We start from the raw sequence: 25,394 nt of genomic DNA on the forward strand, positions 1-25,394 counted from the left end.
CTACATTGTTTGGGACTAGATCTGCTTGTCTCTGAGAACAGTGCCTGGCAGATGGTAAGAGCTCAGTCTGTTCAGTGAGTGAGTGAATAAATGATTGAATGAATGAAAGAATGAATATATATACAGGTCCAAAGCTCGGGAGAGAGGTCTGGGCTGTAGATAAAGATTCTCGAGTCACTGAAGCCATGGATGTGGCTGAGATCACCTGAGGAGAGTACAGAGTAAGAAGGAAAAAGAGGAGAGTGAGTCAAAAATGGAATTCTGAAGAGGGCCCACAGTAGAGAAGGAGAAGGGGTGGCCAGAGGGTAGGATCCAGCTCCAGGTGGGCTGTGTGGAGAAGCTAGAAGAAGGAGCATTTCAAGATGGAGAGGTAGGGCTGGGCATGGTGGCACATGCCTGTAATCCCAGCTCTCTGGGAGGCCCACGTGAGAGAACGGCTTGAGGCCAGGAGTTCAAGACCAGCCTGGGCAACATAGTGAGACTCCCTCTCTACAAAAAAATATAAACAAAGATGAAGAGACAGAATCATACACTGCGGAACTCAGAGTTAGCAATAAAAAGAGGTCTTTGGAGTCCTTTGAGAGAGCTGTTTCTGGAAAGTGGTGGGGACAGAAGCCATGCTACCACAGACTGAGGAGAAAGTAAGGGAGAGGAAGGAAAGAGCCAGTGTGTGCGCTTCCAAGCAGTTGGCTGTGGATGGTGGGGAGCGAAGGCAGGAGCTGGAGCTGCAGTTTTAACACGGCAGAGCAAGTAAATGGTGATGGGAGGGGCAGATAGAGAGCAAGAGACTGAATAACTAACAGAGGCAGGAGCGCTAACCACAAGAGGGATGTCCCTGAGAAGGCAGGAGGAGATGCCTATGTGACCCTCCTTGGGGATGGAGTCCAGAGGGAGGGCAGAGGCTTACAGCAGACAGCACAGCTCCCCTGATGTCAACCTGAGGGGAGGGACTGAGGTCACATGGGCCAGGCGTAAGGAGCCTTGTGTATCTAGGGTCAGAAGATCCAGAAACTTACACTCCACCAGGTCCCTCCTCACCAGGCGGTGGGAGGCAAGGCTCTGCTGGGAGGACTGGGAGTGATTGGCTGGACTAAGGTCCCATTAGTACACAGAACTCCTACTAAGGAGTTGTCAGGACTGCTGCCCAGGGCCAGAACTTGGTGGATTGCTTCAGCTAGGTCCTGAAAGTGTTAATTCCCATCTGGAGTTTTCAGCCAGGAGGAATTTCCCTCTTTTTAGGAAAAGACCATTTCTTAAGCTCTTCTGAACCTCCTCCTACCCTTCCTCCTGAAGAAGCGGAGGGGCCTGGTGCCTGCCTTTCCCTGCCGGGCTCAACCCTAAAGAGGGCAGTATTTTCACAGGTGGGCCCTGCTTTGAGAAGCCCCATTATAAGAAGATTCTGGCTTTTTAAACTGGGGCCAATAAAAGAATTTGCCAAGAGGGTCTTTGAAGTAATGACCTCCCTAGTTAGTGCCTTGAAACATATTTTTCCATCGTGGAGGAGAGATTATGAGCTGGGGGGCCTGAGAAATGTGGGAGGCAAAAGACCCCGAGGGTGGCAGAGTCCTGGCTCCCGTCCAGAGGCCCCACCAGTGGAGCAGAGGCAGCGACTCAGGAAGGAGGAGCCTGGGGTCTGGGGAAATCAGATGCACAAAATTCTGTGTCAAAGCCCAGTTCTTGGGCACAGTAAGGCTTGTCTGGATTAGGACTGTTTATTCTCCACAAACCCAGGCCCAGCCAGTCTTGGTGTGAGGTCCGGGCCAGCTGAAGCCATGTAGAGCAGCCCACTCTCCTGTGTCCAGTGAGGATGAGCAGCTCTTCCCGAGAGGAAGAGCTCTCGGGAGCAGGGAGTGCAGCCGGTAGGAAGCAGAAGACCAGGATAGCTGCATGCAGACAGCAGAGGCAGGGTTGGTGGGCAGGGGCAGGGATAAGGTTAGGGAGGTTGGCTGGGGCCACGTCATGCAGGGCCTCCTGGTATTCGGGGTGTAAAATAAGAAGTCTTTGGCTGCAATTCTGCAGCTGGCAGAGGTTTGGGTGTGAAATTCCCTCCTGGCAGTGATCAAGTGGCACCGGTAATCAGAAAACGGAAACGCAGTCAGTGCCCCTCACTTCTCGTCCCCCTTTCACTCAATTGCTGTCCACCTAGAAATCCTTCTCAGAGAACAGCTGGAAACAGAGAGGAACCCCTGCCTTCTCCCTGCTCTCTGGGCTCTCAGGCTTCCCCGCAGGACCCCACTGCTGAATCCTGACACTGCCTGCAGGAGGACATCTCGTGCAGCATAGGGGCCACCCTCTCTGAGGCCTCCTAGTCCAACCCTCTCATTTTAGGAATGTGCATACTGAGGTGGGAGGGAGGAGTGAGCTCTTCAGCTCCCACAGAGCATTCTAGATGCCAAAAACGCTTTACCCCAGAGGCCTCAAATGCCTCCCACCTGCCATCTTTACTGAGTCCTTGCTGTGACCTAGATGCTATAGGAGAGAAAAAAGTAGGCAAGATGTGTATATAAAAAGAGGATCAGAACTTTCAGTTTCCAAATCCACTTGTAAGGAGCTTGGAAGTTGCCATTCTATCCTAGCAAAAAGCAAAAGCCTGAACAGACTGAAAAATCAACTATTCTTGGATCCCTAAGAGAGATGAGGCCACAGAGCAGCCACTGTCCCCCAGATCAAAGAGCCAGACAAGCAAATACAGGAAGTCACAGCTTATGGAGCAGAGACTCAGGAACAGAAACCTCCAAGGGAACCAGGGCCAGGGAATGAAAACCTGCACTGTAATTAATGAATTGTTTGAGTTCACAGTTTAAAACTCCCAGGGGACCCAGTTATAGGGGGCTCCCACACTTTTGTGAGTTTTACCACCAGGAGCTTAACCAGGTTGTCAGAGTAAATGTTAGGGGAAAAAAATTCCTTCATGTTTCTGGCATGGGGTGGGGGGAAATGAACTGTTTTGAAATGTACCACAGCATTCTGGTCTTCTTAACAAGGCCTGCCCTCAGGAGAAACCATTTAATAAGAGGCTAACCTGCTAAGGTTTTATCAGAGCCTAACTGACCTGCAGGAAGGAAAATATCCAACTCCAGTTCACTGTAGTCACACTTTCCCATCTAAGGAGGTTGGGGGTTGGAGACTTGGAAGCACTTGTGAATCACAGCCTCACTGAAAGACTAAGACCTAATCATACTGGTACCTTGATCTTGGACTTCCCAGTTTTCAGAACTGTGAGCAATAAATCTCTGTTGTATATAAGTTACCCACTGTGATGAATTTTGTTATAGCAGCACAAACCAATTGAGACAGGTGTAAATGTGTATTTCAAACTCTAGGGTAACCACTAAAAATAGTTTAAAAAGGAAACATAACTGATATGCTAAGAAAGGAAAGAAAATAGAATCATGAAATGTTGAATTAAACCCAGAAAAGAAAGAAAATGAGCAGAAGACAAAGGAACAAAGAACAAGTGCATCAAATAGAAAATAGCAATAAATATGGTAGGTATTAATTCAATTATATCAATAATGAATTTGAATGTCAATGGTTTAAATGTGCCAACTGAAAGATGCTGTCAGAGCAGATCAAAAAACAAGACACAACTATATGTTCTCTACAGAAACCCGCTTGAAATATAAAGACACATATGGATTAAAAGTAAATGGATGGAGAAAATATACCATACTAAAACTAATTGAAAGAAAATGGAAACAGCTATATCAATTTCGGACAGAGGAGATTTGCAAAGCAAGAAAAATTATAAGGGAAAAAAGGTGTAACATAATGATAAAGGGGTCAACTCTCCAAGAAGATGTAATAATCTTTAACACATATGCATTTAATAACAGAGGATCACAAGGCAAAAACTGACAGAACTATAAGGAGAAGTGGATAAATTCACATTATAGTTGGAGACTTAAACACCCTTCTATTAGAAACGTACAGATCCAGCAGGCAGAACATCAGTAAGGACACAGTTGAACTCAACAATATCATCAATCACCTGGACATAATTGAAATCTATGGATTACTTTAACAACAACAGAATATATGTTCTTTTCAAGCTCATATGGAATATTCTAGGCCATAAAACACACATTACCAAATTTATTGAACAGTAATTATACAATATTTGCTCTCAGATCACAATGAAATTAAGCTACAGATGAATAGCAGAAAGATAACTGGAGAATCTCAAAATACATGGAGATTAAACAACACATTTCTGTATAACACATCATTGATAGAAGAAATAACAAGAAAAATTTAAAAATATTTTGAACTAACTGAAAATGAAAACACAACTTATCAAAATTGGTGGGATGCAGCAAAAGAAATGCTTAGTGGAAATGTATTTATTTCATATTTTCTTGTTTTTTATTTTAGATTCAGGGAGCACATGCACATGCTTATTAGCGTATACTATGTAACGCTGAGATTTGGGGTACAAATAATTGCATCATCCTGGTAGTGAGTACAGTACCCAATAGTTTTTTAACCCTTGACCCTCTCCCTTCCTACCCTTCTAGTTCCTCATTTCTGTTGCTTTCTTTTTGTCTATGAATATCCAATGTTTAGCTCCCACTTATAATTAAGAACATATGGTATTTGGTTTTCTGTGTAATTTACTTAGGATGATGGACTCCAGCTGCAACCATGTTGCTGCAAAGAACATAATTTCATTTTCTTATGACTGCATAGTATTCCAGGGTGTATGTGTACCACATTTTCTTTATCTAACTTACCATTGATGGGTATCTAGGTTGATTCCATGTTTTTACTATTGTTAATAGTGCTGTGATGAACATGCAAGTTCATGTGTCTTTTTGGCAGAGTGATTTGTTTTCTTTTGGATATATACCCAAATATTGGATATATTCCAGTAATGGAATTGCAGGGTCCTTCTATTTTAAGTCATTTGGGTAATCTCCAAACTGCTTTCCACAGTGGCTGAAGTAATTTACATTCCTAGCAATGTTGTATAAGTGTTCTCTTTTCTCAGCAGCCTTGCCAGTATCTGTTGTCTTTTGACTTTTTAGTAATAGACATTCTGACTGGTGTGAGATGGTATTTCACTGTGGTTTTGATTTTCATTTCTCTGATGATTAGAGATGTTGAGCATTTTTGCATGTTCGTTGGCTGCTTACATGTCTTCTTTTGAGAAGTGCCTATTCATGCCTTCTGTCCATTTCTAAATAGGGTTATTTGTTTTTTGCATCTTCAATTGTTTAAGTTCCTTATAGATTCTGGATATTACACCTCTGTTGGATGCATAGTTTGCAAATATTTTCTCCTATCCTGTAGGTTGTCTGTTTATTGATGGTTTCTTTTGCTGTGCAGAAGCTGTTTAATTTAATTTGGTCCCACTTGTCAATTTCTGCTTGTTTGTTTGTTTGCAATTGCTTTTGAGAACTTAGTCATAAGTTGTTTTGCAAGGCCAATGTCCATAATGGTGCTTCTTAGGTTTTCTTCTAGAATTCTTATAACTTGAGGTCTTACATTTATATCTCTAATCTATCTTGAGTTAATTTTTGTGTATGGTAAAAGGTAGGGGTCCATTTTTATTCTTCATCATATGGCTAGCCAGTTATCCCAGCACTATTTACTGAATGGGGAGTTCTTTCTTCATTGCTTATTTTTGTCAACTTTGTTGAAGACTAGATGGCTGTAGATGTGCAGCTTTATTTCTGGGATCTCTAGCCTGCTCCACTGGTCTATGTACCTGTTTTTGTAACAGTGCTATGCTGTTTTGGTTACTGCAACCTTACAGTACGGTTTAAAGTCAAGTAATGTGATACGTCTGGCTTTGCTCTTTTTGCTTATGATTGCTTTGGCTATTGGGCTGTTTTTTGGCTCCATATCAGTTTTGGAAGTTTTTTCAAGTTCTGTGAAAAATAACAGTAGTTTGATAGAAATAATGTTGAATCTGTAAAGTGCTTTGGGCAGTGTGGTCATTTTGACAATATTGGTTCTTCCAATTCATGAGCATTGAATGTTTTTCTATTTGTGTCATTTATGATTTCTTTTAGTAGTGTTTTTTAGTTCTCCTTGTAGAGCTCTTTAACCTCCTTGGTTAGATGTGTTCGTAGCTATTTTATTTTTTATATGGCTATTGTAAATGGGATTGAGTTCTTGATTTGGCTCTCAGCTTGAACATTATTGATGTATAAAAATGCTAATGATATTTATACATTGATCTTGTATCCTGAAACTTTACAGAAGTCATATTTTCAAGTCCAGGGGCCTTTTGGCAGAGTCTTCAGGGTTTTCTGGGTATAGAATCATAACATCTGTGAAGAGAGAAAGTTTGACTTTTTCTTTTCCTCTTTTAATATGTTTTATTTTTCCTGATTGCTCTGGATAGCACTTTCAGTCTATGTTGAATAGAGTCAGCATACTTGTCTTGTTCCAGTTCTCCAAGAGAATGCTTCCAGTTTTTGCCCATTCAGTATGATGTTGGCTGTAGGACTGTCTTAGATGGCTCTTATTATTTTGAGGTATAATACTTCAGTGCCTAGTTTCTTGAGAGTTTTCATTCTGAGGGGATATTGGATTTTATCGAAAGCTTTTTCCATGCCTATTTAGATGATCATGTGGTTTTTGTTTTTAATTCTGTTTATGTGGCAAATCACATTTATTGATTTGTGTATGTTGAACCAAATTTGCATTCCAGGAATGAAGGCCTAATTGAACATGGTGAACTAACTTTTTGATATGCTGTTGGTTTTGATTTGCTAGTATTTTGTTGAAGATTTTTGTGGCTCTGTTGATCAGGGATGTTGGCCTACAGTTTTCTTTTCTTGTTGTGTTATTACCAGATTTTGGTATCAGGGTGATGCTGGCTTCACAGAATTAGTTAAGAAGTCCTTCCTCCTTAATTTTTTGGAATAGTTCCTGTAGAATTGGTACCAGCTATACTTTGTATGTCTAGTCAAAACTGGCTATAAATGCAACTGGTCCAGGCTTTTTATTTGTTTGTTTCTGGGTTTTTTAAATTGCTTATTCAACTTCAGAGCTTGATATAATCTGTTGAAGGTTTCTATTCTCCTGACTCAATCTTGGGAGATTGCATGTTTACAGAAATTTATCCATTTTCTCTAAATTTTCTAGTTTGTTTGCGTAGAAATGCCCTTATAGTTTCTGAGGATCTTTTGTATTTTTGTGGGATTGGTTTTAATGTCACCTTCTTTATTTCTGATTGTTGTTAATTTGGATATTCTGTCTTTTTTTCTTTGTTAAACTAGTGAGTGGTTTGTCAATCTTCTTTATCCTTTCAAACAACAAACTTTTGGTTTCACTGATTCTTTATACAGAGTTTTAGATCTTAATGTTAGTCAGTTCTGCTCTAGTTTTAGTTATTTCTTTTCTTCTACCAGCTTTGCAGTTAGTTTGTTCTTGTATTTCTAGTTCCTAGTTTCTTGTATTTCTAGTTCCTCTAGTTGTCATGTTAGATCATTCATTTGAGATCTCTCTAACTTTTTGAGGTAGGCTTTTAGTGTTATAAGTTTTCCTCTTAAGACTGCACTTGCTGCATCCTTGCTTGGGATTTTGGTTAGATTTTTATATGTTGTGTCTGTTTTCATTTGCCTCAAAGAATTTTTTTTATTTCTGCTGTAATTTTATTATTTATTCCAAAGTCATTTAGGAACAAATTGTTTAATTTCCATGTAATAGTGTGGTTTTGAGATACCTTCTTGGTATTGATTTCTATTTCTCTTCCACTGTGGTCTGAAACTATGATTGGCATAATTTCATTTTTTTAAATTTACTGAGACTTGCTTTGTGGCTTAGCATGTGGTCAATCTTGAGGTATGTAGCATGAGCAGATGAGAAGAATGTATGTTCTGTAGTTGATGAGTGGAGTGTCTATTTGTTCTAATTGGTCTAGTGTCAGAAGGAAAGTTAAAACATTGATTGCATGTATTAGGAAGCAAGAAAGACCTAAAATTATTCATCTAAGTTTTCACCTTATAAAACTAGAAAATAAAGCAAATTAAAACCAAAGTAAGCAGAAGAAAAGAAATAATAAAAGTTACAGCATAAATTAATGAAATTGAAAATAAGAAATCAATAGAAATAAATCAATGAAACAAAAAATTGCTTCTTTGAAAAGATTAGTAAAAATGATAAGCCACTAGGCAGGCTAACTGAGAGAGAGAAAGAGAGAGAGAGCGAGAGAGCGCAAGAGCACAATATCAGAAATGAAAAAAGGAACATCACTATAGACCCCATAGACATTACAAGGATCATAAAGGAGTACTATGAACAATTCTATGCTCACAAATTTGATATCCTAGATAAACTGAACACATATCTTGAAAACACAGTCTGCCAAAACTCACACAAGATAAAATAGACTATCTGGAAGGCCTATACCTATCAAAGAAATTGAAGCGATAATTACTAACCTAAAACAGAAAGCACCAGGCACAGATAGGGTCACTGTTGAATGTCACCAAATATTTATGGAGGAAATTATAACAATTTTCTACAATCTCTTAAAGAAGATAGAAGCAGAGGAATATTTTCTAACCCCATATTGCCAGTATTGCCCTAGTACCAAAACCAGATAAAGATATTACAAGAAAAAAAAAACTATAGAACAATATTTTTCATAAACATAGATGCAAAATCCAAAACAAAATATTAGTAAGGAATCCAACAATGTATGAAAAGAATTATACACCATGACCAAGTAGGATTTATCCTAGGTTTGCTGCTGTCATTTAATATGTGAAAAGCAATTAACCTAATTATGATATGAACAGGTTAAGAAAGAAAAATTATTTGATAAAAATTTAACATCCATTTATGATAAAACTTTCAGTAAACTAAAAATAGAAGGGAAAGAGTATCCACAAAAAACCCTACAGCTAACATCATACTTAATGATGAGAAACTAGAAGCTTTCCCATTAAGATCAAGAACAAGGCAAGGCCGTCCCCTTTCATCATTCCTTTCCAAGATGGTACTGGAAGTCCTAGCTAATGCACTAAAACAAGAAAAGGAAATGAAAAACATATAGATTGAGAAGGAAAATATAAAGCTGTTTTTGTTCAAAGAGTACACGATTGCCTATGTAGAAAATTTAACAGAATTGACAAAAAAAAAAAACCTTGTGAAACTAATAAGCAATTATAGCAAGGTTTCAGGATACAAAATTAATATACAGAAGTTAATCACTTTCCTATATACCAGCAATGAACAAATGGCATTTAAAATCAAAACTGTAAGACCATTTATATTTTCACCAAAAAATAGGTATAAATATAATAAAATATGTAAAAGATCTTTATGAGGAAAACTACAAAACTCTGAAAACAGAAACCAAAGAACTAAATAAATGGAGAAGCATTCTATGTTCATGAATAAAAGGACTCAATATTGTCCAGATGTCAGTTATTCCCAACTTGGTCTGTATATTCAATGCAATCCCAATCAAAATTCCATTAAGTTATTTTGTGGGTATTGAAAAACTGATTCTGAAGACATGGAAAGGTAAGAGACCCAGAATAATCAACACAATACTGAAGAAGAACAAAATAGGGAAACTGATGCTATCTAACTTGAAGACTTACTATAAAGCTGTAGTGATCTAGAGTGCTTTATTAGTGAAGGAACAGGAAAATCGATCAGTAGAACAAACCGGAAAGCACAGAAACAGATCCACATAAATAGAGCTAACTGATCTTTGACAAACGTGCAAAGGCAACACTATAGAGGAAAGATAGTCTTTTTAGCAAATGGTTCTGGAACAACTGGACATCCATATATATATATATATATATATATATATATATATATATATATATATATATATAAAATGAATCTAGACACCTACACCTTTCACGTAAATGAACTAAAACTGGATCATAGACCTAAAAGTAAAATGTAAAACTAAAATACTCCTAAAAGGTAGCATAGGAGAAAACCTGCATAACCTTGGGAATGATAATGACTTTTTAGGTACAACATCAAAGGTATGAACATTAAAGAAATAATTGATAAGCTGCACTTTACTGAAATTAAATACCTCTGCTATGTGAAAGAAAATGTTAAGGAAATAAGAAGAGAAGCCACAAAATAAATAAATATTTGCAAAGACACATCTGATAAAGTACTGTTACCCAAAATATGCAAAGAACTATTAAAAAATCAACAATAAGAAAACAAACTACTCAATTAAAAAATGGACTAAAGATCTTTAACAGACACCTCACCAAATAAGATGAACAGATGGTAAATAAGCACATGAAAAGATGCACCACTTCATATGTTATCAGAGAAATACAAAGTAAAACAACAATCAGATCCCACGGCATACCTCTTAGAATGGCGGAAATCCAAAACACTGGCGATACCAAATGCTGGAGAGGATGTGGAGCGACAGGAACTCTCATTCATTGCTAATGGGAATGAAAAATAAGGCAGCCATGTTGGAAGGCAGCTGGCATTTCCTTACAGAACTAAACACACTCTTAACATACGATCCAGCAATTGTGCTCCTTGGTATTTACCCAAATGAGTTAAAAATGTATGTCCACACAAAAACCTGGACACAGATGTTTATAGCAGTTCTATTCATAATTGCCTGGAAGCAACCAAGATATTCTAGGTAAGTGCATAAACTGTGGCACATCCAGACAATGGAACATTATATAGCACTAATAGGGATTGAGCTATCAAGCCATGAAAAGACATGGAGAAATGTTAAATGCATATGACTAAGTGAAAGAAGCCAATCCAAAAAGGCCACATACGCTATGATTCCAACTATATAACATTCTGGAAAAGGGAGAACTATTAAAGCAGTAAAAAGGTCATTGGTTGCCAGGGGAAACAGTGGGAGAGAGGATAAACAGGTGTAACACAGAGGATTTTTAGGGCAGTGAAACTACTCTGTGTGATACTATAATGGTGGACACACATCACACATGTATCCAAACCTGTAGAACTTATAACACGAAGTGTAAACCCTAATGTGAACTATGGACTCTGAGTGATGATGATGTGTCAGTGTAGCTTCATCAGTTGTAACAAATGTACCTCTCTGGTGGGGGATGTTAATAATGGGGGAGGCAATGTATTTGTAGGGGAAGGGGGCACATGGGAAATTCCTATACCCAATTGTGAGTGAAGCTAAAACTGCTCTTAAAAAATTAAGTCTTAAAAAAAAAGAAAGCATCAGACGTGAAACATGATCACTGCCATCTGTGTATTGCTTCAAGGTTCACAAAGCGATTTTCCAGACTTTGGCTACTCTGTGAAGTTCATACAATTTTCACTTAAGAGATGAGGAGTCTGTGGTTCAGAGAGGTTAAGTGACTCCCCTAAGGTCAGACAGGCAGCACGTGGAAAAGCTGGCCCCAGCCTTCAGACCTTGTGTCTGCTCCTTTGAACGTCACAGCGACAGTAGGAGAAAGGTGACAGGACAAGAGAACCACCAGGAAGGGTTTCCTGGGACATGAGGAGTCTGATAGGAGTGAGGGATAGAGGAAGCAATGAAGAGATCTGTTTGGCAGGAGTGAGGATTGTTTTTGTTTTTGTTTTTTTTTTTTTTTTTTTTGCAAAGGAGTAGTAAGAAATCAGGTTGAATCAGCAAGCAGAGGTTTTGAATGCCAGGCTGAGGAGATTGGATTTCTTTGGAGATCCCCTGAAGGCTTTTGCACAGAGGCGTGACCCAGGCAAACATCCCCTTGCTTGGAATGCAGGATAGGTGGGAAGGAGTGAATTTAGGGGACAGGGCCTGCAGTCCAGAGGCTGCTGTGTTCTGGGAGAAAAACAGTCAGTTGTAACATAGGGGTGTCAGAGAAGGTAGGGCAGGAGTAGACACTGGGCATTGCTGGAAGAGGCCCCAGTGGGACTTGTTGAGTGTGTCTGTGTGGTTGGGTGAATCCCCGAGGATACTAAGGCCACAGCCATGTGCTTGGATTGCTATGACCTTTGGTGCCAGATTGTGGGGGAGGATGGCGTGTTATCCAGGCAGGGAGTGAGGTGTTGAGAGGACGCTCAGCTGGGGAAGCCAAGCGGAGGACTGGAAAGTTGAGCCTACAACTTGGAAGGGAGGATCTCTGGGTTAACTAGCTTCTGGTATGAATTAATCACCAATTAACTGATCATTCCTAAGCAGAATGCTGCCTCTGTGAATTTCCAGTCAAACTCTGCAACCCCAGTTATTGAATTCGGGCCTGTCATTCCTGAGGTCAGCCCCACCCTTGACTATCATTGACGACAATATTAGCTCACCCTTCCTTCTCTACACTCTCTACTCCTCATTTTTGGCCAATTCTGGGTAGAAACATAAAGGGAAACTCACCTCTCAGTTTCCATCTGACTTACCTCCAAAGCTTCCCTAAGATTCCCTTATATCCCAGGGAAAATGACTTGGCCCAGTCTCTTCCTGTTCTCACCAACTCTTTTGCTCATGTGTTTTACTCTCCTGGTGTTCCCGCTGGAATGGCTGCCCTTCTCCTTGACCTATCTCAGCTTTCCCAGGTGGGCCGCCAAAAATTCTTGTAGGTTGAAAACCACAAGCCTATGCAAACCCTGCCCATTTTCCACAGCCCATTCGTATTTCATCTCTAGGAGCTCTCCCCTGATTATACTTCAGCCAGCTCCCCCAACAAAGCCAGCAAGGTGTTGACTCGGTGTTACATGGACTGTTTGGATTGCCTATGGCATTTGCCCAACAAGCTAGAACTTGGTCCTCTTTTGCCTGTTTTTGCTGCTCCCTGTTTGTTTCATGCAGGTAGGCTCTGCTAGTCAGGATAGGCTGGGCTTTGCAGAAGCAACAACCCCACTCTGAATGCGAGTTTCTTTCTCGTTCAAGCTACATGGACGCTGTGCTGCGGGTAGGCAGAAGGCTCTGCTCCTTAGGCTTGTGTATGGACCCACGAAGCTGGGTGTGACATCTTGCAGCTTCACCATCTGGAGCAATGCTGTCTGATAGGACTTTCGGCAACGATGGAGATGTTCTGTATCTGTGTCGTGTGCTATGGTAGCTACTGGCTATGTGTGGCTATGGAGAAATTGAAATATGGCTAGTATGATTAAGGAATGGAATTTTACATTTTATTTCATTTGAATTTATTTAAACTGCTACATGTAGCTGGTTGCTACCATATTGTAAAGTGCAGATCTGTAATATGAGGTCCCTTGTGTACTTCCCAGGTGTCAGGAGAGGACAGAGTGAGGAGAACTCTTGCTTGCTTTCCTAGCCAAGAGATAATCATTGGTCAGAACTTGTCACCAGGCCCCACTAACTGCAAGGGGTTGGAAAGTGTAAGGGGGCACATGAGCATTCAAGGAACAAAAAATGCTTTGCCACAGAACTCTTCCAAATGCAGCCAAATCTTCCTGAGGCTAAGATGCCTGAGGTTCTGGGGAAGTGTGGGGGCAGATTGATATGTCTGGCTAGAGAGAAGGGCGGGGATGGAGTAAGAGCAGAGGGCTTGGAGCTTAGCGGTGCAGAGACAGGCCCAGAGAGGGCAAGGAGCATAGTCACTACCACACAGCCAGGCTGGGCCTCTACTCCTCAGGTCCTAGCTCAAAGAAGTAAGATGGGGAGGATATGATGCTCTGCCTGCCCCTAGGCAACAAAAACCCTGGTTGGAAACATCTAGCCTTTGATTCTGGGTCCCTAGGAAGGGCAGAGCAAAAACTGCCAAAGGCCTGTTCTTGGAGCCCTTGGAAAGGAAGAGGCCCAAAGGCTTTCTGTTTTCAAATGGCCTTGGCCTGTCCCCCTTAAGTGAGTCACCAGCTGCTGAGGGATGAACAGCAGGGCAAGAACCCAGCATGAGGTCATCTGGGTCACATTTCCTGCCTGACCCTAGCCCTGGGGCCAAGTTCATGGAGTTTCCCAAAGCCAGTGAGAAGGGGGTATGCCCCAAGCTGTTGCAGAACTCTGGCCATTGCCAAGGGAGCAGAGGTGAGTGGGTTGCTGCTGGGGTCAGGGCAAGAGCTGTGGAATGGGTATCAGGGGCAACTTGGCAAGGAGAGGAAACTGAGGCCCAGAGACAGGCCTCTCAGGGAAGCATTAGCCGAACTGTGAGCAGTCCTCTCTATGCCCAGCATGAAGGGGTCCCCGAGGCAGCACTGCCCCAGTTTCAGCCTCACAGTCTCCCAGTTGGTGCCTGGTCCAGCTGTCTTTATTCTACTTGGAGACCTACACTACTCAGGCTCTGTCCACTTCTGATTTAAATCCTTGCTGATGTTGGGACCCATTTCTTTTCCTCTCATCTCCCCAGGACAGAGGACAGAGCTCCAGATGGCAGAGAAAGACCACTGTGAGCAAAGAAGGTATTTTATCTGAGCCTGGAGCCTGAGGAGGGAGCCACGGCGTTCCCCAAATCAGGTCAACACAAATCTGCATTTCCAACAAAGCTGAAATGGAAGAAATTCTTAACTTTACAAAGTTTTCTTCATTTTAGAGAAGGCTTCACCGTAGGATTCCATTAAAGCATGGAGTTACCTAGTATTTCATAAAAAATTTGATTAATAAAACTTCTAATTTCATCAGCAAAATGTTATTAACAACTACCATCCTGCAAAGCATCAAATGTTTTTAAAATCTGGCATCCAGTCAAAGTCAGGCCTGTCTATATGCTCCTCAAGCTTCAGGAAACCCCCAAATCAGTTTGGACTATGTTAGTCTCCAATCTGCTCTGACCAGGAGAAGTTAACCTCCATTTTATCCAGGGAAGACTGACTCTGGAATAAAGAATTTGTGCCAAGGTCTGAGAGATTGTTAGTTCTCTCTACTGCACAGTGAAGGAAGCATTTGGAACCTGGTCAGTTGCACAGCTTCTTTGATCCTGAATCCTCCCACCCTACCTGCTGTGTGTCCTGTGGGTTTGGGGCTTCCTAGCGAGGGGGCTGGCTCCGCTGTGAAAGAGGCCCATGTGTACTCCAGAAGCAAACACTCTTTTCCTATTCAGGAAGGGACTCCTTACCGCAGCCTAAAGTGACCTGCACTTTGCTGATATCAATGGAAGATGACATTTTTCAAAGGTTTCCAAATACATCTAATCCAGGTGCTCTTCTATGGTATGATCCCTCCACACCTCCATCAGGGGAGGGGCCGAACTCCCCTTCCCTTGTTTCTTGGTGGGCATCAGTTGCCCTGAGGCTGCCATGCTACAAGGAAGCCAAGCCACAGGGAGAAGTCATCAGCCTTGGCCCAGGTGCCAGGTGTGCAAGTGAGGGGCCTTCAGACGATTCCAGCCCCCAGCTCTAGCCTGTGGGTCTACCCAGCTGCAGCCCCCTACTGCATGGACAAGCCTTCCCTGCTGTGCCTTTTCCAATTCCCAACCCACAGATTCTGGGAGTACAATCCATGGCTGTTTTAAGCTGCAAAGTTGTGGTGTCATTTGCTGTGTGGCCACATAGTAACCCTGCTCTGAGGTCTCAGGTTCCTAACATTTCATCCACAGCACTTGCTGTCATGATTATTAATGAACTACTCTGGCAATTCCTTGTTTAATGATTGTCTTTCCCATTTAACTCTAAGATGTAGGATAGCAGGGGTACTGTCGGGGCCCTCATTCTACTCCTGGGGAGTTGGCCAGGGAGATGCTTAGTGAATATTTCATGAATGACTGATCCTAACACTGTCCTCAGACTGACCCCTACACTTGCCCTCGGAATGACTCTGGCTCTGAATTCAGACTGAGTCTAACCCTGGCCACAGACCAACCCTTAATTCTGGCATCAAATACCTAACCTTGGTGGCAGCCTGAGCATAGCCTCGCTCTGGTGCCTGTGCAATAAGCCTTGCTTCAGACTGACCCCTAAACTTGACCTCAGAATGACCCCTGACTCTGACCTCAGGCTGAGTCCTGGCCTCACCATGGCCCAGATGATCTGGCCCCCACCTCCCTGCCCTGGCTTTTCGCCCTGCCCCGCCCCCATGCTCCCAGTGCGTTGCTCTTCTTTCAGTGGCTGGAAGGTGTAAAGCTCTTGCAGGCCCCGTGCCTCTCTATGCACTCTCCTCCACCAGGCAGACACTTTTCCTCTTAACTCTGACTCTTTCTTTCAATCGTGCTTAATGTCACTTCCTTAAGGATCAGCTAATTTCAGTGAGACCCCCTTTAGAATCGCTCCTAGCATTTTCACACTTTATAACTGCATAAAGCCATACTCATTTTATTACACTTCACTTTAGTATGCTTCCCAGATACTGTTTTTTTTTTTTTACAAATGGCAGGTTTTTGGTAACCCTGCATTCAGCAAGTCTCTTGGTGCCATTTTTTCAACAGCATGGGCTCACTTTGTGTCTCTGTGCCACAATTCGGTAATTCTCATAATATTTCAAACTTTTTCATTATTGTTATATCTGTTATGGGAATCCGTGTTCAGTCATGATGTTTTTATTGTATTTGTTTTGGGGGCACCATGAACCATGCCCATAGAAAAAGGTGAACTTAATTGACAAATGTTGTGTGTGTTCTAACTGTTCCCCATCTCTCTCCCTCTCCTTCAGGTCTCCCCGTTTCCTGAGACACAAGAATATTGAAATTAGGCCAATTAATAACCCTACAATCGCTTCAATATCAAAGATACTGAAATCCAAAGGAAAAGTCACCTGTTTCTCACTTTAAATGATCCAGCTTAGTGAGGAAGGCATGTTGAAAGCACAGACAGGCTACAAGCTGGGCCTCTTGTGCCAAATAGCTGGCCAAAGTTCCCATAGTCTGGATAGATGATCAAACCAGTCACAACATACCCTTAGGCCAAAGCCTGATCTGGAGCAAGGCTCTAATTCTTCTCAATTCCATGAAGGCCGTGAGAGGTGAGGAGGCTGCAGAAGAAAAGCCGGAAACGTGAGGAGGATGGTTCATGAGGTTTAAGGAAAGAAGCCATCTCCACAATGTAAAAGTGCCCGGCGAAGCTGCAGCGAGTTATCCAGAATATCTAGCCAAGATCATTGATGAAGGTGGCTATGCTAAACAACAGATTTCAGTGTAGATAAAACAGCCTCTCGTTCAAAGAAGACGTTAGCTTGGACTTTCATAGCTAAAGAGAAGTCAATGCCTGACTTCAAAGTTTCAAAGAGCAGGTTGCTTCTCTTGTTAGGGGCTAACGCAGCCTTAACTTTAAGTTAAGGCTCATTTATCATTCCAAAAATCCTAGGGACTTTAAGAATTATGCCCAATCTACTCTGCCTGTGCTCTAGAAGTGGAAGAACAAAGGCTGGACAACAGCACATCTGTTTATAGCATGGTTTCCTGAATGTTTTAAGCCCACTGTTGATAACCACTACCCAGAAAAAAAAGACTTCTTTCCAAATACTGCTGCACGTCGGCAATGTACCTAGCAAACCAAGAACGCGGATGGAGAGGTGCAAGGAGACCAATGTTGCCTTCCTGCCTGCTAACATGATAGCCGTTCTGCAGCTCATGGATTAAGTAGTCATTTAGACTTTCAAGCTTTATTATTTAAAAAATATATTTTGTAAGCTGAGAGCTTTCATAGGTAGTGATTCCTTTGATGAATCTTGGCAAAATAAATTGAAAACCTTCTGGAAAGGATTCACCATTTCAGATGTCATTTTAAGAACATTCATGATTCATAAGAGAAGGTCAAAATATCAACATCAGCAGGAGTTTGGAAGACGTTGATTACGTCTTTGGAAGACGATGGATTACTTTGAAGAGTTGAAGACTTAAGTGGAGGAAATAACTGCAGATGTGGTGGAAATATCAAGGAAATAGAACTAAAACCTGAAGATGTGGCTGAATTGTTGCAATCTTATGATCAAACTTAAATTCATGAGGAGTAGCTTCTTATGGATGAGCAAAGAAAGTGGTTTCTTGAGTGGTTCCTAGTGAAGACGCTATGAACATTGCTGAATGTAAGTACTGTATTGTTGAAATGACAACAAAGGATTTAGAATATTCCCTCAACTCAGTCAAAGCAGTGGCAGGGTTTGACTCCAATTTTGAAAGAAGTCCTACTGTGAGTAAAATGCAGTGAAATAGCTTTGCCTGCTACAGAGAAGTCTCTGGTGAAAGGAAGAGTCCATTGCTGTGGTTCACTTCATTGCTGTCTTATTTCAAGCTGTAGCGGCCACGCCCACCGTCAGCCATCACCTGGTCACTCAGCAGCCATCAGCATGGGGCGAGACCCTTCACCAGCAAAAGACTTTGACTCCCTGAAGAATCAGATGATCATTAGAATTTTTTAGCAGTAAGTATTCTAAAATTAAGGTACAACGTTGTTGCTTTAGACATAATGCTATTGCACACTTACTGGGCTACAGGATAGTGTAAACATAAGTTTTACATGCACTGGGAAACCAACTATTTGTGACTCACTTTATTGTGATATGCACTTTCCTGCAGTGACCTGGAAGCAAAGCCGCAATATCTCCAAGGTGTGGCTGTGTGTTTCCGTGTTTATCATTATCTGTTTGATGTTTTTCTGTTCTCCAGACTATAAGCTCCTTCTATGAGTACAGGGCCTGGCACCTACGAGGGGCCTAATAAATCATTGTGCAATGACTGAATGAACAAATGATTGGGTATGGCCTCTTCTAGGAAGCCTTCTCTGTGGCCCTCTCCTCCCAGTGTGGATGTGAGCGCTCAGCTCACAGCCAGCCTGTCCACTGCTGCTGCGTGTGGCCACCTTCTGCCCTGAGCCTGGCTTCTGCCCTCTGCAGCTCTAGCACGCACAGGCCTGGGCGGCTCAATAAACACTGGCTGGCTGAACTGTTAAACCGAATCGATTTTCTCTCAGCCTCCTGTCCAGCCTCAGCTCTCCCAGGTTCGTGAGGGCCCATCAGGACCTGCGCTTCAAACAGGGAACAAGAAGCCGAGAAACTGGCAGTAGGAGGTGGGTGGAGACATCCATCTCCTCCTGCTCTCTGCCCTCATGGCTGTTCTCCTGAGGGTTTCAGGCAGTCAAAAGTTCAGGCTCCACGTTTTCTGGAAGAGGGAGGGGAATCTGTGTGTGGGGGATAAAAAAAAGTCCCCAAACTCAAATCACGCACACAGAACAACAAGTCATAAAACAGACACCATTGGGAGAAGATGGAGTCACATGGTGGGAATCTGTGGATTGCAGGGGAGGGGGAGGCGGCATTTGAGAAAACGCAGCCTCCTCAATGGGAACCAGATGGGCTGCATGTTCTTAAATAGAATCCCAGACTTGCAGCGCTGGGTGGGAGCTGGCCTGGGGTGCTCTCCCCTTGGCCCCTTCATGCGCGGAGGGGAAATGGAGGCAGAGGGGGGAGGTCATGGCCCAAGATCTCAAAGGAGCAGCTTCCAGACCCCAGGCTCCTGGCCCTGGGTCAGGGCTCCGCTCCCCCGCCACGCTGTCTCCCAGCCCTCTGCCAGTATCTCCAAATTAGAAGCATATCGGGAAGCAGTACTGTCATTCCCCCTTTTCTTCTCTTTCTTCCAATTCTTTCTCTTTGGAGTATAATTTTAGAGGTGCCAGGAAGTCCCTGTTGTTCCACAATCCCCACCCCCACCACTGCTCCAACAACAGAACCCAGGACAACAGTGATTAGCCTGTGACCCGCACTGTGCTAGGGGCTTCACAGCTATTTGCCTCTGTAATTGTCCTGGGACCCAGTGATAAAGGGGTTGGCCTATCGGTTCAGCCACCTGTAGAATGGGATGCAGGATCCAAGGTGGGGTGGGGACACAGGGATCACATATTGCCATTTTGCTTCTTACTGATCACTTAGGATCACCTAACCAGAGACCCTTGTAGCAACAAACACGTGAAATAAAGCTTACCCTTAGGGGATGAGGCAAAGCTCCAGAGATACTGAAATCCAAACGGCTCCTACTTTCCCCTGCACTGCTGATGGCTCCCCTGCAGGAACCATTGTGTGGAAACATGGAAGTGGTCACGACTTCCTTACTTTCACTGACCCCTCCTCCCAGGAAAAGGCATCACTGGTCTATTTCCCAGCTCCTCTAAGAAACAGATTCTCACGGTGTCTTCCACACAGCACCGCAGGCGGCTCCCACCACAGGGGAGCATTGGCACAGAGTGTGATGTGATTGACAGCCCAGGCCTGCCCCTGAGCTTTCCTGATGCCCACCCAGGCAGGAGGCAGGACCTCAGGCCTCCCAGGAGCACTGTGAAGAATCCCTGCTTGTCTGGGCCTCAGAGGTGTCTGGGTCTCTTAGCAGGTGGGGTAAAAAGTTGGATATCCACTTCCACTGAAAACTGCCACCCTTAAGCTTGCCACGGGGCTGGGAATTCTTTCTGTCTAACCCCTCCTGGAGCTACCGTTGTCTACGACAACCAATCATGCCATCCTCTAGTGGTCATTAGCATATAGCACGTGCCTGATTCATAGGTGAACAAGTGGCTACATGAGGAGCTGCAGGGATTTCTGACAGCGGAAGAGCCTGCGCAGAAAGGCTGGGGGTGAGGCCCGGACACACACAGGGGCCCCGACACACACAGGCAGCTGATGTGGCTGCAGCGCTGTGGAGTGAGGAGAAGAGCAGTGGGAGGACTGGGAGATGTGAACATGGAGCAGGGGCCAGCTCCAGGCTGGAATGCCACGACAAGGAGTCGGGATTTTATTCTATCAATAAGAGCAACGGGGAGCCTTTCAGAGCATTAAGCAGGGAAGGGATGAGACTAGCCTACAGTTCTGAAACCTCGCTCTGGCTGGAGTGGATTTAGAGGGAATAGGAGTTAGAGCAGAGCGTCAAGAGTAGAGGCTACTGCAGGGGCCAGGCGCGTGAAGGTGGCCGGGACAAGGGCGGTGTCGGTGAGAAGCAGGGGGTGGATGGCTGTGAGTGTGTGTTAAAGGAAAACTTGACTGGACTTCCTGAGGAATTGGATGAGGGCCAGGAAATGTCCTAATTTGGGGCCTGAATAAGTAGAGAAGCTAGAAGGGACATTCATGGGGAGAGAAAGGTCAGCCTCCTTCCCTAACCCTCCCGCCCTGACTTCAATCTGTGACTTCAGCAAGCGAGTAACGTGCTGTGGCCTCTCTCTGCTCCCTTCCTTGCAAAGCAGATGGAGAGAGAAGGAAGAAGGCCAAGCCTCCGCGGCTGTGATCGTACTTTCCACTTTTAGCTCAGCAGTTGGGAGCCCATGGCCTTGCCATCCCTTGCCTCCCACTCCTGGCTCTCTTAGCTCTGCTCTAAATCTAAGTCAGCTTAGTATAATTTACAGAGCGCCTGCTGTGGCCCAGCCACGTGAAGGCCACTGGGAGCTCAATAGGAGAAGGAGCACATGCAGTCCAGCCTCTGTGACCTGGGGAGAGCCAGGAGCACAGGCCCAGAAGGGCTGGAGCAGCCAGAGAAGCCTTCCCGGAGGAGGCAGGGCTTTGGCTTGGCATGGAGGATGGAGAAGACAGAGAGGAATTCCTATGAAATTACTTTCATGATAGGAAAAGAGTCCTGGAAAGCTGTGGACACTTATATGAGGTCAAATAGTAGGAACTGGAAGCAGAGCCAGCAGTTCCAATTCCTCCCAAGGCAGGGAAAGGCTAACTCTATCTATGCCTTACTGTCCCAGACCACCACTGGAGAGCAGGTAAGCGGGTCTTTGAAGGCAGCCATGTGCTCATCTTCTGTCCTGAACCTCCCCCTATAGGAGGTCAATGTGCCAATTCTTCTAGAAAACTCCAGTGATTTTCAAGTGACACCAGAGTAGCAGTATCACTTGGGAACTGAATAGAAATACAAATTCTTGGGCATCACCCCAGACCCAAAATATGAATTAGAAACTGCAGGTGGGGCGAGGTAAGGCCCTGGAATCTGCATTTTCCTAAGCACCCAGGGGATTCTGATGTGCAGTCAAGTTTGAAAACCATAGCTATCCTGGACAAAACTTCCCCAGACTCGTGAGATGTTTCTCTTCTGCTGCAATTCCCTGAGTGAGAGCTCCCAGGCGGGCCCCTCCAGGATGGAACCCTGCCTCCTCCCCAGAAGTCACTTCCACCCATATGGACTCTTTACTCTTTAAGTTGACTGCCCACTTCCACCCAGGCCTGTGGAGTGAAGGCCAGGTGGCAACATCTGCCTTCTCCCCTCCCCCACCTCTCCCCTCCTGGCTGGCCACAGTCACCAAATGTCCTCGGGGGAGTCAACATTGTCCATCAGTCAAGCAATGGAATAAATGGAGGGACTTTGTGAAAAGGGAAGAGGGGATACCCAGCGCCCCATCCTAGTTTAGTTCATCAGGCTTTCATTTTTGCCCCAGAGACCCTTCCCTAGCAGTGAAGAGATGTGTGACATCAAGCCATTGGCACACTCACGCTTGGCATCTTTAGGTTAAAGAGAAAAGGCTGGTGTGCATTTCAGACACAAAATCAGTTGTCCGCTGGTGCTTCCTGGGATGGACCACTTTATTGTCCCCAGGGATCCCACAGGACAATCTTACAGCCAACTAGGGGCCTCTGTTTTCTTTAAGACTGTGTGCGAGATCCACCCACTGAACAGACAGACACCTCCTCTGCAGAGCTCTTGGCAGAACCCTGTGGGAGGCGCTGCGTGCAGGCGGGGGGTGCTTCCTGTCAGTTAGGCCCCTCCTCTCCTATGAGCATTTGCTAAAAACCAAATTTCTTATATCAATTTTTTCATTGCTTTGATCGTTTTCTTGTTTAAGCCCCCAGTGAGGGAGTACGAACTCTACTTTCATGAAGCTATGTTTGTTTAAACTGCACATGCTGGGAGGGGATGTTTGGTGCTATCTTAGGCAGGGCCAAAGAAGAGTAGGGCGTGATCCAACCTCCTCCAACAAGTTGGCAGAGGAGGTTGTGTGTGTGAGCATGCGTGTGCCTAACTGCCCCTGTTAGAAAGGGCAGGAAGCCGGGCGCTAGCCCAAGCTTCACCACCAACAGACTGTGGCTCTGGGGGAGTCAGGCAGCCTCTCTGAGCCCCAGTATACCCATCTGACATGCAGAAACAATATTAGTTCTGCATCCCCCCCTTGGGACTATTGTGGGTATTAAAGGAGCTAGTGTCTAAAGTAGCATTAAAAGTACTGATGGCTACACAAAGCAAGGCAAAGTAGTCACTAACAGAGCCGTCGCCTCTTTCTTGAGAGCAGAGACGCGGCTTTCCCATGTTTTGTATTCCCCAAAGTACCTGGTACAACCCATGGCAGGTGGTCAATCAATACTTGCTGAATGGATGAAATAGAAGACATGGACCCTGTCTCTGCAGAACTGAAGATCTAGCCAGGGCACAGTGGTGGGGATGAGAAACACACAATGGAAGAAACTTAAGAAGAGTAGGGAGAGGCCCTCATTAGCTCAGACACCTCTAATTTAGAATTCGTGATGCTTTTACAAGGCCAGAGAGGAATTGGACCCTGCTGATGGGAACATGTGCTGAACAAACTCCTAGTGGGAACAAGATAATAATAACAGGAGCTACTGGCCTCTGGGCAAGTGTTGTGTTCCAGATGGCAGAGGGAGTGCTGTGCCCTTTGGCAACACCCGGTTGCATGGGAGCAGTTAGCATGCCAATCACAAGTGAACTCTGACCTCATCTCTGAAGCAGCCAGTACCTTTCCCTGACCACACTTTGTTAATGGCTGTCCTGGGTGACTTCATGTATTTAAGGAACATAAAACTTTATTTTGTTAAGACTAAACTATTACTGGCCTCCCTCTGCCTCCTCCCAAGCAGCTCAGATCCATTCACAGTTTTCAAATAGAGTTGATGACAAAGCACATGCAACCAACTCTGTCATTTCCCCAAGAAGAGGGAACATGGGATCCTGCTCTAGCAGTCAAGGGGAACCCTGGGGCCAGAGCTTCTGGGCTGCTGGAGGGCCTGGGAGAGCTAGCCACTGCCCCTTCCAGGGCCACAGGTGCCCCAACAAAATCAAGAGTTTGGACCCAGTGATAGTCAGCGTAGGTGTCTGCTGCGCTGGACTCTCCTGGCTCTTGGCCCAAGAGTGTGCCAGGCCTGGGGTTGTGTGAGAAGGCAATGGCTCCTCCTGGGCAGTGCTCTGGCCAGGGGAGATGTGCGCACCAGAGGGTGGAGGCAGAGGTGGCCCGGGTTGTTTTGTCCATGCGTCCTGGCCTCAGACGGTTTGGCCAGGTTCCCAGCGGGGACTGGCCTCAGACAGAGGGAGTGTCCAGTTAAGCCCTGCCAGTTAGGGCTAGAGAGGAGGAGGCAGAGGCTGGTGGATCGAGGGAGGGGGGCATCATCCAGTTTCCACAGACCAGGATGTTGGGAGCTGGCCCAGGTCAGCAGAAGGCTGGGCCACAGGCCACCCTGCCCCTCTGGGGGTGTGACTTCTGGGTCCCCCTTCCATGAAGCCTCCCCTCTCCCCATCCTGGGTTTGGGCAGAAGCAGGGCCAGGAGGGAGTGAAGAAAGGGCAAAGGGATGACATCTGAGGTGGTTCCCAGGGAAGGTTTGCTCTTCCTCTGGAGTCCCTGTCCTGGGCAGGAGACACACCGCAGCAGATGGAGGGGTGATTTCAGTTATCACTCGCCTTCCTGCAGGGGTGCTTCACATAGTCCACAGCCTGTGGGGCTCTCAGAGGGGCTCTGGCTTGGCCCGTTTTCTCCTTTCTGTAGCCTCCCCACCCTCCTCCTCCTCTATGTTCTCCTTCCTCACCTCTCCCCTGGATGCTTGGCTGGCACTCTGGTCAACCTTTGCAGGAAGCCAGTGCTGCTGGCCCGGCCCCAGGGAGCTGTATGGCCTTGTAGTTACAGGGTGGACTGCAGCCTGGCACCTGCGTCTCCTGGCTTTGTCTGCTCTCTGGGGTTTAGGCCTCAATGTCCAACACCTCTGGGAAAAGAAAGGCATGGGACCTTTCTCTAGCTCTGTCTCCAGTAGGGGACAATTCCTGAACCCTGAGTAACTGCAGAGCAGCACGGGGGAGGGGGTGCAGAAGGTAGAGTGGCCCCGAGAGAGCGGCTGTTGACTCACCCATCGGCAAGGGTGCTATCTCCACAAGGGCAGCCGAGCCCCATGTGTGTCCTGATCCACCTTGAACTGAGCACTTCCTGTCCTAGGGCAGGTGCCACACAGCACCTTTGCGCATGTTAGTCAAAGGCACCCCTTCCTTGGGACAGACACAGCTCTTCCCCAGGGCTAATCTCTTGGCAAGAGGAGCCTCCACCGGGCCCCACAGCTGGGTGCTCAGCCAGATAGGCAATTATCAGTGAAGCACAGTGAAGCGAGGGTAGTGGAGTGAGAGGGAGCTGAGCATCAGGGATGTGAGGGGAGTGGGTGACTCCTGGGAAGGTCTCGTGCAGGGAGTGGGATTTGCTTAGGTCCTTGAAGGGCAAGTCAATTTCACAGTGGCTGACAGTCCAGGCACAGACAAATGCAATGAGCACTGGCATGGAGGCTGGCAGGTGAGAGCCGAGGTCCCCGCTGGGGAGAGGGGTGTGTGGAGAGTCCCGTGTGGAGATGCTGTGAGGCTTTCAGCTCCAGAGAGAGGATTTCTGTCTCAGTGGGTAGGAG

General features: G+C 45.0%; 1 long non-coding RNA gene across 1 annotated transcript; it reads right to left on the minus strand.

The window, feature by feature from the left end:
- Nucleotides 1–17,447: 17,447 nt before the first annotated feature.
- LOC108299614 lies at nt 17,448–25,089 on the minus strand. Its single transcript, XR_001823039.2, has 3 exons — nt 24,855–25,089; nt 23,055–23,142; nt 17,448–18,113 (listed from the first exon to the last, which is right to left on the minus strand). It is a non-coding gene; the product is annotated as an uncharacterized LOC108299614 (long non-coding RNA).
- Between the last annotated feature and the right edge of the window lie 305 nt (nt 25,090–25,394).

The sequence above is a fragment of the Cebus imitator genome, unplaced genomic scaffold (assembly GCF_001604975.1).
Source record: "Cebus imitator isolate Cc_AM_T3 unplaced genomic scaffold, Cebus_imitator-1.0 Scaffold23, whole genome shotgun sequence".
NCBI classification, from domain to species: domain Eukaryota; kingdom Metazoa; phylum Chordata; class Mammalia; order Primates; family Cebidae; genus Cebus; species Cebus imitator.